This window comes from Botryllus schlosseri, chromosome 4 (assembly GCF_051294905.1).
Source record: "Botryllus schlosseri isolate E-star chromosome 4, Bs_hap1, whole genome shotgun sequence".
In the NCBI taxonomy this organism is placed as follows: Eukaryota; Metazoa; Chordata; class Ascidiacea; order Stolidobranchia; family Styelidae; genus Botryllus; species Botryllus schlosseri.
In genome coordinates, this window is record NC_137239.1 from 17,662,641 (window position 1) to 17,677,007 (window position 14,367).

Below are 14,367 nucleotides of genomic sequence, written 5' to 3' on the forward strand. Positions count from 1 at the left end.
AATTATGAACCTTTTCTCCAAAGTTACAAAAATGATTCGCGGTACACCAGGGAATCTGTGGCGGCACACAGATTAGGAATCACTGCCTTGAACACTTAGCATTTCAAGCGGTGACTGACAGCATTGTCTATTACAGGGGTCGGGAACCTTTTTTGTCCGAAGAGCCATATCGGCCTTATTTTTTACCTTTTAACTCTCAAAGAGCCATACATGTCAATCAACTGTTACGTCACAATCGACTATTCGTGACGTCGCGATAGCACTAATTCGAACTCATTACATTGGATTCGTCGTGTGCACCACGTCTCTTTAAAAACTCGTTCTAATCATGCTGGTTGCCTTATTTAAGCACGCGAAACTTGAGTTACGAGAACGTAGGTTCGTGGTGATGAACCTTTTAAACGCGAGTGATCACATGCATACGTGGAGCCGAGCATGGTCACTACAGCAGTATATATGGCTAATTACCTACCTACTCTAAGCTATGATACATCAGTGACGTCAGATCAGGGAAGGCAAGTAAGGCAGTGCAGTACCTCCGCGTTCGTCAGGATGATGAGTGAACGAAAATTGTGAAACCTTCAATTACTATTGGTATTTTCTATCGATGTTCATGAACGACAAGATTTTGAACATTTTTCTCCCGAAATGACACAATTTGCATATTTATTATTCGAAATTAAAGCGCGAAACGACAGCTAAGGCACAGACGGGCCAAGTAAGTCACCATTGATAACGCAATTCATCGTAAATAGCTTAGAATTTGTTATAACTGATATTAATCGAGTGTAGCTTTAACGATTCCAAAAATCTAAATGCTGATCGACTTTTCAATTCTCAAAGTATGCGGCGGTAACACATAGCGTTGCGATACTCGCCTACATTTGATCGCCGACACTACAGAGCTACTTAGCAATCAAGAACGTGGATAGCTATGGCGTTGTTTGTAATTCGAGTTTGTAATTGTGAATTCTACGTCTAAAGGCAGTTCATTTCGCGCCGTAGATCAGGAAGACAATGTGTATTTGAAAACTGCGTTGTCATATGGGCGTCGGCATGTCTGCTATTCTCTTTGATCAATCAACGTATTGTGCAATCTAAGATTGCGAATCGGGTGCATCGAATTCGCGATTGATATTGGTCGCCGGCGCGATAGTAACTTAAATTTGAGGATTTACCTCTAACAGACATGTTTATGCTGCCACGAGAATAATTATCTGGCCGTGATTAAAATTTACTAACAAGTTGCTGCAATATTGATCAATTCAGTACAAAAATAAATATTTGGAAAAGAGCCATATCTTATACCCAAAAGAGCCATATATGGCTCGCGAGCCATAGGTTCCCGACCACTGGTCTATTAGAATCAAATCATAATATCCACGTTTCAGTACTACGTGAATGGTGATGCGTGAATACTGAATACACGTGCATCTGACATTTTGATGCTAAGAATTCCATATGAATTTGCCTCATCATAGATAGTGTCTGAAAAGAATCAACCAGTTCGTAAGATGCGGAGACTGTAGGCTACCAGTGACATTTCGAACATTCTGAGCACAACGAGTGAGCTGAATGTGTTAAACTCTAACAGCTAAACAGAGTCGCATAATAATTGGAGTGCCACGTAGAGGCACGGAATATCGCGTATCACTGTATAATACCGACCTACGTACTACGTATACGTTTTAACAGTTTGAGGTTTAACGGGACTATTTGACGCTATAAAACCTCCCAAAATGACCACCGCATGTTGTCCGGGAACCTTCGATCTCGATAATGTTCTGGCACAGAAAAGGCCTGTCCTCGACAGTCGAGAACGACTGGTCCGGGTCACACTATAGCTGATATATTTAAACCCGATGCTCCCCATCTGATGATCACGACCAATGACTCTGATAATGATACTAATGAGACAATACTTACAATCGCATTCTTATCGAATTTACATACTTAATGATGTTTATTACCATACACTACCATACAGCTGTCTACCGCCAGAGTCACAATATCGGCATATCGCGATTGATACGATAATGCGTGTGACTTAAACGCTGATAAGAAGGAGACAGTCCCGCGGTGGGCATACGCGTGCGGCCGTCAGAACTGAATGCAAATACACACTATCCAAGCTGTGAAGATGACAGGCATGGGCGTAAAAGTCATCCTATAAAGTTACTGAACGAGCACGGATGCGGGTTCGAGTCCGACCGAGATCGACTTCAGAATTCCGATGCCTAAGTGTTGGAGGTTTACCTAGGCTCCTCCTCACAACCTCATCCGCGTAAGCGGTGTCTTACAAAAAGCCTATAGGTGGGCCGTGCTATATAAGTCGGCAGTTACGGAAAATAATGAAGAATATCGGCCTGGTGTAAATGACCATAGTAGTCGACAAACACCATGAATACCACGAACAAACAAGCACGGATGCGTAGCAGTTGTTCACATGTTGCAACTAAAAACGATCTGCAATACACATTAAATGTAACCTTAAAAATACAATGTCCCGACGAGACGAATATATACGAGGTCACACTAAGAAGGGCATACCATTCGCAAACTGTTGCTCGCACAAGGCAGAGATGTTTCGACAAAATGCAAGTCAAGTTCTTATCTGCGTATACGACCACAGTATTGTCTTGGTTCAAGATTCGCGCAACGGGGGCGGACTACCGAGGGCAGTTCCAGGGGTAGCCTACTAGCACACAGTTCTGGCACAGCGCAGTGAGCAATTAGTTCAAATAACAATATGCGATGAAGCGTTGTGGAGTCAATTTGATTAGATCGGCATCGAAATGGTGCTGACGTTGCCGTTCTTAGGGCGAAAAAAAAAGCCCAGAAAAAGACCAGACGAAAGAAAGCACCCACAAGGAACGGAAAGAACTAGTAGATAGGGCCGTGGCTTCAAAAATATCAACATCGAAAAGAACTGTGACATCGGGCACTCTATAGGCCGAGGTGGATGTTAGAGTAAAGGATCGCTAATGATGCGTGTCGTTCGACACCCTCCTATCTCTTCATTACATCGCATTGTGTCTTATCGCATTTTGTCTTATCGCATTGTACATTGTGTGTGACTTGTTCAGATGAAAAATATAACTCAACGATCGATTGATTGTATTGACTAAAGCTGGCAGGTAAGTCACATTGTGAAGGAGATAAACTACTCTTTTAAAACTAATAACGCAATATACTAAATTTTTCTGTTGCTATAGTTTACAAATCCTGTAATAAGCCTTGTATCTTTATTTCTATTTAACACGAATATTCCCATCGTTTCGGGTAACGTTTTCCGGATTGGTGTCTTGCGCGCGTTACAAAATTATGATGGGTATTGAAAAAGTAGACGAGAATCGCTATAAGTTCCAGGTAAGTACTTTGATGCTTTATTCAAATGACCAGGGCTTTGGAGCAGCCGTAAATCTGCATTGCTCCAGCTTCGGCTCCGGAGCTTTCTTCTATCATACATTAGCTCCGGCTCCAGCTCTGGAGCCGCATTATTTCCACTGCTCCGGCTCCAGCTCCGGCTCTGAAAACTATCGAATGTGTCTGTCTATATCAGGGGCGAGCAACCCGCGGCCTGCGGGCCATATGTGACCCGCGAGAAGGTTTTGAGTAGCCCGCGAGCTAATTTCCAATTATATCATCGAAATTGAATTGCTCAGATTGTGAACTTGCAAGGCCAACTAAAAATATGATTAGTCTGACCGCGACACTTGGGATGTTGATGACTAAATTATCAGTTTCGACGCATTGGCAGATCCAGAGTCCAGTCACATTTTTAGTAAATCGTCGTATACATTACAATAAACTAAAATAGTAGTAAAATTTTTCTTCACGCTTTGCGTGTTTAATTGTCACACAACTTCTTTCTTTGTAGCCTACCACCACCTGTAAATGAAAAAACGCCCGAAGTAGCCGATTGAGTCAAACTATATTCGTAATCACGAGAGAAAGTATTTTCGCGTTTGCGCTCGCAGAAAGATCGTCGGCGGCGAAATATAGGCACAAAATGATTGCCGTATATTAGCAGAAATCTTCGATATCGATATGTCCAGATGCCGAATACTCCTGTCCTTGCAAACTGAGCCCAGTGGGCGGTATACAGTCGACCCGCAATATACCCGAGTAATAATAATATTAACTTCGAAAATATTACGCGCCTGGCGCGGCTAGGGAGCAGCGCACTCGTTCGTCAATTTCATGTGGCTCTTTAGCCGAAAAGGTTGGCCGCCTCTGGTCTATATAGATTACTAATTTACCCGTAGGTTAGTTATCTATAGTAATCTAGAGTCTGTCAGCCGTCAGTAACATCGGATGCAGCAACGAAGACATAGGTGCCACCGTACCTGCTTGTGACGACATAATGAATACTTGTTAATTCTCGTTAACATCATAGTTGCACTAGAACCAGAGATGAGCGGATTTGAAATTTCTATGTCCTAATCCAGTCCAAATCCGAACCTTCCAATCCAAATCCTAATCCTAATCCATAACTTTTTCATATTCAAGTCCATGTCCAATCCTAATCCGATTCCAACTGGAAATTCTAAAAAAATACTAATTTATGCAAGGGAGGGATTCGAAAATTTTATTTCACAACCAACGATTCAATTGATTCAAGATAACTTAGTAACCATAAGTACAATAATGAATGATCTGAATAAAGTTTGTCGCCATTCGCCACACGACATTTCAATCTCCCAGAAAATAGGTAAATCCAATCCAAATCCTAATCCGTTCTGAAAAAAAATGTCTAATCCAAATCCAATTCAATCCGACAAAAGTTCACAAATCCTGTTTTTTCAAAACCTAATCCTAATCCATGCTCATCTCTGACTAGAACGCACATTTACTCCGTGCCATTGCTGAGTACAGCATTAAAATTCGATTGCGGCGTTTTAACACTGGCACTGTACTCGTTAACATTAAGCATCCATACAGCTCAATTCAATTTTTAAATGTGCGATTATTATTCAACTGTAACTGTAGTAAGAGCAATATGGGCGGGTTTAACGACGTGATCAATAGAAATTCGATTTGTACCAAATGGCCAATGGTTTGACGTTCGATATTGGTGCACTCGTTACCAGTCCATCCGGTGTCGAACAAGTTTATCTGAATATAATATTTTCCGGTTGAAACAAATCGAATAATCGAATTAAACACTCTGCCATGCACATTGCGCCATGCCCATAACGAATTAAACTATGCAGTATGCACATTGCACATTTACAAGTCACAGTGCGCGATAATCTGGGAATACTAGAGTATCAAGCAGACATCAAGAATGAATTAACGAAACAGATGATTATAAATTGAAAATCGCGGATCAAATCAGTAATTTGTCTCCAACATAAAATACCATGGGGTTTTTGGCTACTCTTCTGCCATGCCCTATTTACGCTCGAAAATCCTTACTGGAGTGGATGACGATGATGTGCAGAAATGAATACCAATTAGCATGCATAATTGCATACTCAATAACACTGTCCAAATATCACGAAAGAACGAGTATTTGCTCATCCGATTCATAGCAACGATAACATGGAATTTCTCGGCTCGTGCTCGTCATATCGACATGTGCAACGAAATCACGTTTTTATCCTCTCTCCCAGCTCGCGTATAATACATAGTGATCATTATTTTCGAACCGTATACAATTTGCCAACAAGGTTGTGCTGATGATGAAATTGCGGGTATGCCGAATACCCACAATATTCACAGCGCACAGGCATATTTCGCATACCGAGGTTCGGCACTCATGTATACTGTTAAATCCCCATGAACATGGTTAGTCGGAAAAGGTAGTGCCAAAGAGATAAAGATTCTTAATTTCGCGAAGGCCTGCTACTCAGCAGATGGGGTTGTTGCATGTATAATAGCATCTTATGAAATACGTCGGAGCCGGAGCTACTCCTCAAATAACTGGCTCCAGCTCCGGCTCCGGATCCGGTTGAATTTTATGTAGATCTCCGGCTCCGGATCCAGCTCCGGTAAAAATGCACGGCTCCGGGGCTCCGTCTCTGGGCTCCGGATCCGGATCCAAAGCCCTGCAAATGACGATGTGAAATTTTATTGCGTCAAATGTGAAATATAGTGATAAAGAGCAATCTGCCAGCATATGACATGTGTACCGATATGAGATAGATTTACTGGATATAATGACTTTACCCTTACCTTCCTAATGACCATGTAAGCAGTAAACAAGCTCTTCAACTACCTCTGTACATTCTATACATATTCCTGACCATAGTTATGATTTTACACCGACCGACTGATGCAGTTGCTTATTTTATTTATTGAGCAATTTGATAACTATCACACAATTTAGCTTGGATTCGCGATTATACAGTGTGGAGTGTACAGAACTGTTTACGAACCTCAACACACGCGGTGCTCCAGTGGCGCAATCGGTTAGCGCGCCGTACTTATATGGCAGATACGGAGAAATGCGGAGGTTGCGAGTTCGAGCCTCGCCTGGAGCATCTTTTGAATGGCATACATTGTATGGATCCCAACCAGAATGAAATTTCAACCGGCAATCAATGGACGTATATCATCAGAATGAAATGATCCTAAAAAATGAAGGACTTCGTAACCGTTTTACAGGATGGTCGATATGTTATCGCGAGAAAGACCGAATGACTTTGCAACCAACACGTTTTCGTGAATCCTTTGTCGTCGTCCACAGGCGAGGATATTATGAATAAGTTGGTATCGTTCTACAAGGTGAAATTAACCAATTCACCGATGAAGCGGCAAAACGGCAAGGTAAGTATCATCAATGTCGTTTTGTGTGCTTCACTTTCACATATTATTCGAAACTAAAGGCTTGGTGATACTAGTGCAGGGGTCTCAAACACAAATGTGCTTGCGGGCCAATTTCCCATGTTTTCATGACGCCGCTGGCCGCAGCAACAAATAGAGATATTCAATGTCTTTCCAAGTACTGTCCGTAGGCCGGGATGAAATTGCCCGATGGAAAGTGAGCCGACACAGCAGCAGACTGTTATTCCACGCTCGTCGCGAAAATGTGATTTTATAATGTGATACAGAAAGTCAATTGTCGCCATAACGACTTGCTTAGATAGCGAAATACCAAGTTACGACTTTCTGAACTATTACTATATTTCCCATGGCATGAGAATAGTTTGTTGCGTCAATTGTTTGTAACCAAGTCACTCGGAGTAAAGTCGAATCATATTCATTTTGTTACCAAGTCAGTTCGAGTAATACTACGAAAGGTCGAGTCCAAGTCCAAGTTACAATTGTCAGTCACGAAGCACCTGCTGGTCATGTTTTATCATCATAAATAGGCCATGTGACGTATCAGATATTACACCGCATGGTTGCTTTTGAAAGTGATGTGTTAGTATACACTTTAATGACCAGTCATACGGTTTTGGAAGCAATTGCAGAGTGAATTATAACTTCACGAACCAGAAAACAAATATATGACACTTAAATATTTTCACATAATTGAAAATCCAAAATATCGACCAGGGCCACGTCTTTGAGACCACTGTAGCTGGTGTATAATATGAAGCTCGCTACGTCAAAGCCACTCTCGAATATTTGTTTCCAACTATAATTTTCCATCCATCATTTTTGTTTACAATACTACATCAGCCCACGACACTTTTCGTAACAATTCCGAAATGAAATGCCATCTATAAACAAAGCACTGAATAGTTTTGTGACAGGCTGCGTTTGGCTCCGCAAATTATGCCCCGCAAGTGTGACATCCCTGTTCTATGCTTTCAACTTTGAAGTTGAGTGACATTTCACGTTTCATTTCAGTTTTTTCTGCATTCCTTGCACCGCTATACCTACTCCGCGTGTACATCGTAAGGTGCGACAGCCCGGAAGACATATTCTTCTTCAGGTTTGCGGGAACAAACTTCATTACCGTGTCCGCGTACCAAAACGCCCAGCTCCCCCAACTAAAAATCGCCAACAACCCTTCCGCGATGGGTTTCCTACCCGGTGGTGCTAAAAGAAGGGATAAGCAAAGCAGAAATCCCAAAGAATGCGACTATCCAACCTCCAAAAGACTACGCACTGAGCGCAAGACAATTACGTCACAAGGGGAACAATATTTTCCGTAGATGACGAGCTCGGTCGCGAGCTCCTTCTCACACGCCGGACATTAGGCTATGTGGAAAATTGCAACCGTCAACAATTGCATCAATTGAACGGAATGTGTTATCTAAATATATGGCGGAGGGCCACAACATCATCTGCTGGTGATGTTTAGCCGCCGCAGTATTTCTGCGATATGCCGTCATTCACAGCCATCCATTCATGCAGTCAAATACACGGGAAAACTATAATTGTGAGTGTTTGGAAGAATATGCTCCTCATAATGACATATTAGTGAACAACGTATACGGGAATACACAATGACACAGCACTATTGCTCGGGTCGACGGTCAAGCCATAGTCAATCCACATTTGATTGGAAATTAGCCACCTGTATGTGGAAGCTTGGATGCGCCAAGCTGCGGCGCAATGACTGTTTTGTTATGGGCGACAGTGTCTCTCAGATGGACTAGAGGCGGACGCCCTGCCCAAGCTTTACCTGGAGAGAAGACGGCAGTTACGATACTGCACCGGAAATTGACGATTTGTTGTTGTTGCGTTTGTTTATAATTATGAAGCATTTTCAATTCAATGGTTGATTCAATCAAATAAGTAATCACGAATTCGGAAATTGATTATGAAGCTGCAAGTCGTCGTCACCAATAGTAGACCCTTCCTTAATAAGTTGAGGTTTATCTAGGCTCCTCCTCGCCATCTCATCCATGCAAGCTGTGCCTTATAAAAACCTATTACTGAGCTGTGCTACAAGTCGGCAGCTACGAAAAAATGTAGAAAATTGGCCTGGTGTTAATCACCATAGTAGCCCATAAACACCATGAATACCTCAAAAACAAAAACAAAAAATGTGGGATCGTGTATTAAGTCGCTAACCAATAAAGGGTTGAAATGGCTGGTTATTTGATATATGTTTGTCTTTTATTAAAGACAGAGGTAGTCCAGTCTCTTTAATTTGCGGTGAGAAAGTCGCCGGGATTAAGGAGTATTATTCAAGTCAGCATTATGAGGAAAACGTCCAGTGAAATACAAACACTCGGTTCAGACCGCGAATTTCGGACCCTTTCGGAGCTAGCAAAACAACAAGTAGGCTATTTCATAAAGTGACATTACATTAGGATTGAATCTAAAACAACAACCAATTTAAAACAAACATGTTTAAACAAGGCCCTTGTTTAAAACATGCATGTAATTGTTTTTTTTTTGTAAGCCATGACGTCACGATAATTTAATTGTGACGCCATAGTGATTGACATTGACAATTGAAAGTATAGGGTAAATATAGCTCTTTTGACGAAATATCGACGTACCATAGCTGTTTCACCGACTATTTTGAGGGTTCCAACCATCCCATAGGCCTATCTTATACGCCGGCTATATCGGTTTGCAGTCGTCCGTAGGCTCATAAAAAAAAAATTGGGAAGTATTTCTAAAATTATGGCATAATTATACAACTTAAAAAAATTAATATTTTTTTAAAATGCCTTTTTGTTTAAAACAATTAGTTAGATGTTCAAGATGTCCCATGGTACCTTGCTTTGAAATTCCCATTGTACGGCATTATGTTGATATCATAACTTGCTAGTGCAGTTGTAGTCATATTAATATAGTCGTTTGTGGCATATCGGTACCGTTCTGATGATGACTGGACAGTGGCGGCTCGTCCTATAGGGCAACTGGGGCATTGCCCCACCTAAAATTCTGTTCAATAACAATTCTTTACCATTTACAGACGCACACCTATCTATATAACCGAAATCACAGTGAAAATCGTATACTTCTTGTCCCTTCGCTTGTAAATGCCCAATGCCCATATATAGCGAAGTCTATGCGAAAATCGAATTCTCTTCTGTGTTTTCGCTTTGCGAATGCCTAGCCGGGGCTTGCCCCGGTAGCGCTCATAACAAGCTTTCACTGTCTATTCTCTCAAAACCGCGCACAATAAAGAAACGGTAATTTACTCTCTCCTATTCATAAAATTACCGAGCAACCGGGGCACGATAGCTCTGTGCCCTTAAGGTGTGATGTAACAATCGTATCTATAGCTGAACTCTGTTACCGTCATATGCGTTTAGTAGACCTTTGCTGGTATAGGTCGATTTTAATGGGGTTTCACACCATGAAAACTCTTGAAACTTGTTATGTCATGTCGTGATGGTGGTATTTAACACTGCCCAAAGTTTCAGGGTTTCTACTTAAAGTTTAGTGTAGTAATTCCGTTTCCGAAGTTGAGTGTGTGCTGATCCGTCATGTATCGCAAACAGATTTTACTCAAAAGCCGGTATTGGTATCCATTGGTTTTGACGGTGTTCAATACTGAGATCGGTTATGACATTTGGCACGGTAAGTCTTAATGTTAGTATCGAACGCTGTACCAAGTTTTAAGTTTGTCACTGAACTGTGTTAGTGGTAATTTCGTTTCCTAATTCGAGTGAGAGCTGACTCGTCATTTATCGCTAACAGATTATACGCAAAGCCGGTATTGGTCTCTATTGATTTTAACGATGCTCCTTACCTAGATCCGTCATGAGCTTTTGCACGGTATGTCTTGATTTTAGTATCGAACGCTGTGCCAAGTCTGAAGGTTGACACTCAATGATTAGGGCAGTAATATCGTTATCAAGGTCGAGTATGGTAAAGATGTGCTCCGATCTGACACTTTAGCCTACAACACATTGCGGATTTCACGCAAAAGCCGGTGTATCTGCGCCTGCGGTAACGTTAAGTGAGATGATGATATCATTCTCAGTTTACATTCAAATATTTACTTTGATCGTATATTGTCCAATGTCACCGTGAAATTGTGGCCTTCAAGCCATTTGCGTACAACCCCCCCGTCACTTGATCAGCCTATTCCTCAGTAAATTTTACGCAAAATTCGGTGTTGGTCTGTTCGCATTAATTTTGACAGTGTACCATACCGAAAAGGGCCATGAGGCCACTTCTCGATAATGTCATGTAACAGTGTACCAAGTTTAGGGCTTTCATCCACGTATTTATTCGGTAATATATTTTTCAAAGGCGATTTCGCAGCAGACCTATAAGACAGTAATAAAAACGTATGTGTCGTGTTACAGTCTCCAGTTTCAAGGCCAAAATCTCTTATGCTGTACCGAGACCAAATTTCCGAGGCTGCTATTCTTAGTCCTTTACAATGATGTTTTGGATTCAATAGGACAGGCCCAATCTATGAGATAACAATTGCGTATCTGTCCGAATTCGTTGACCTTTCCAATTAGGCTTACGCTATCTCTCGAGTTATAGTCATTTCCATTTCTGCAGATAATTAGTCAGGTCTAATGCGAACATGAACCGTGTTGAATCTTTGTTCCGTAAGCCGTTTACGCAGTTACCACACTTCAAGTCACAGCTCACCAGCGGACCTCTCGTGGCACATACGTTAAAATCACTGTTGCCGGGAAATTCATGTTACCGTACCATCATTAAGTTACTTGTTTACGTTGGAAAACGCCATTGTGACGTCATCTTGATAAAAAGTCGCTTGCAGCCCTTGCCCCACCACCCGATATTGTCACGAGCCGCCACTGTGACTGGATATGATATTGTACATAGGCCTGTTACGCTTAGCCCCAATGATATCTTCGTCCCATATCTTCAGCTTTTGCTTCTATTTGAAATATTCTGGTCATGCCAGGGGAATCGCTACTTCGGCTCGTCCTCTATTATAATGTTACCGCATCAGTATCAGTTTATTGATAATTTTATCATTTCAAAACACCACAAAACTGTGATACAATGAAAAGATAGGAAGGTGTCGAAACGACTTGAAGTAGTCTTTGAAATCAGACAACAGAGAAGAGGCATGCACATTGCACATTGCACGTTGAATGAAGAGTAAAGCAGAGAATATAAAAGGCAAGCGACAAATGAGGTGGCATGTGGCGGAAGGCCAGATCGATATGTTAGGTCGTGGTCCGGTAATCCTGTAGGCTGACTAGTAGGCCCATTCATTTAGAACAGGGGTTCTCAGCCCTTTCTTGGCCGTGGCCCATTTTCCGGTTTAAAAATGTGCTGTGGCCCACCTGATATCTTAGAGCAGGGGTGGGCAAACTTTTTAGCTCGCGGGCCGCATTCAACATTTCAATCCGTTCGCGGGCCGCACAATAGAAAATTGGGATATTAGCCCAAACACAATATTGGTATATGATTATATAGTGACCGACGATATGGAAATAATATATAGGCTATGTATTTGTATATTCAAAACAAACAAAACATTGATTTGATGATAACGTATACGCGTTAGAAACCTTGACGAGAAATTATAAGCTGGTTGTCCTCTTGGTCAAAATTAGAGATGAAAGTGGGTTGTCTCGATTCATAGAACTGGATGTAAAATTGAGTCTGTGAGCAGCGATCTGTTTATAGATATCAGGGATATCTAGACTAGATATCCCTGATAGATATATGCTATGCTGATTGTACTTTTGGTCTACTCCTGGACACACAATACTGACAGCATCATGACCATCATGTTACCTTTAAATACGCTTCTGCAATATATTTATAATAGATATTATAGATATAAATACTTCTCCACATACAAAGAACCAATCTATCTAACACACTCGCGAATCTTTTTTTGCAAGAACAGCACTAAAAGTAATAAACTTGCTCGTGCTGCCAATCTAAAATCAACTCGTGGTCCGAATTAAGTCATTTACTTTCACTTTCTGTAAGCAATTGAAACCTTGCAAAATATATGGGCCTCGGGTCGGGCTATCCCGCCACCAATGGAATAAAAAAAAATGGTAAGAATCAGGACCGTAACAGGACTTCGTCAGGTCCCCAAAACGTTGGTCTTGGCCCCCCATAAGGTGATAAACCGAACTTCTGCTATACGCTGTTTGCCCCTACTTATCATCTGTATTGGGTGTCCTTTTAGCGCGTGTATCGTCGTTACGCGCAAAGTGAGAAAAAATTATATAATTCTTGATTGAATCGGTTATATTGATCGGTAATTTCATATATGTTGCTATCATTTGTATCCTCTCTCTGCCCCTCTGCCCACATATTCAGATTTATCGGTAGAGCTGTGTGAGGTGTGTTAAAAAAGGTAGGGCCCCTAAATAATAAATGAACATTATCGGTTGTACCCGTTGGCACAATTACGTCGTTACATGATGCTATTTCGTGATCTCCTATCTGCAATGTCAAAAGAATTGAAATCGCCCAAACGTTCTAAACTAAAAGACGTACACGATTTCAAATTGGTATTTCTTTACAGGGAACGGCACCCAATAATCAAGTTATTCGACAAGATTAAATCGCGCACAGCGCGAAAAAAATTGAAAAATATGCATAAATAAATAAACAATAGTTTATGATTTATGTTGATTCACGAAATAATTTCCCCCCCTCCAATTCCCAGCTAGCACGCCCACTTGGTATCCAGGTGGAATTTAAGTGGTTAGGTGGGATGGATGATCGGAATGGGTTAGTAACATGTAACCCACATCGAAACCAAGCAGGATTTCCATCCATAAAGATGCGTGGTTATACCATACCAATCCCAGGTAGATTACAATAAGTCTCTTCTAATTGTACCTATCAATTTGAACTCGGGGAGTTTTACTTGTTGAGTTTTTGATATCAAATCATCTTGAAAGATGAGAAATCCACTTATGGAGGAGCTCAGATTTCCCATATATCACCCACACAGGAGCCAACCTTATTTTCCATCAATGTTATTTGGTTTATTTCATCGAATAATAAAGGTGGTTCCATATGTAGTAAAGTTTTCTAGCTATTATGCTATCCCTGTTGGTTGCTCGAACCTCGAACATTAAAACCCCTACCATGCTTTACTTCGTCAATGTGATTTGAACTATTTAAAATTGACCGTTTGTCACACTGAAGTGAACTTAAATTTCCGTTGCTAGAGTACTCAATTCCTCACAGCGTGCGGTATAATTTTCTTGCGTGGATCCCATTACCTTTATCCCTTATCTGTATCTATTATTTTTAACTCAGGATTAATTTTACTCGTAAAATTTCTGTGATCAAATAATTGGAACTTGTTATTTTCGTCAATGAAGAATGGTCGACTTTTCATACGGCTCCCACATGTGACCGAGTAGTTTTCCGAAATAGATGCTTCTATTATATTCTCCTACAGCAAGGTTTGTTCATCTATATAGTAAAGTCATATTATAATCGGTCTCCGATTTATTCATTTGCGATGCTGGTCGCTGGGACATTTCCAAATTGAATTCCACCACCATATGAATTGAATTCGGGTACTGG

At 41.1% G+C, this 14,367-nt stretch overlaps 1 protein-coding gene and 1 non-coding gene across 2 annotated transcripts in view; one reads left to right on the plus strand and one right to left on the minus strand.

The window, feature by feature from the left end:
* Window positions 1-14,367, minus strand: part of LOC145437175 (renin receptor-like) — a 43,564-nt gene that overhangs the window by 18,001 nt on the left and 11,196 nt on the right. The window lies entirely within an intron of this gene.
* Trnai-uau (transfer RNA isoleucine (anticodon UAU)) lies at window positions 6,399-6,488 on the plus strand. The gene is given in 2 exon segments: window positions 6,399-6,436; window positions 6,453-6,488. It is a non-coding gene; the product is annotated as a tRNA-Ile (tRNA).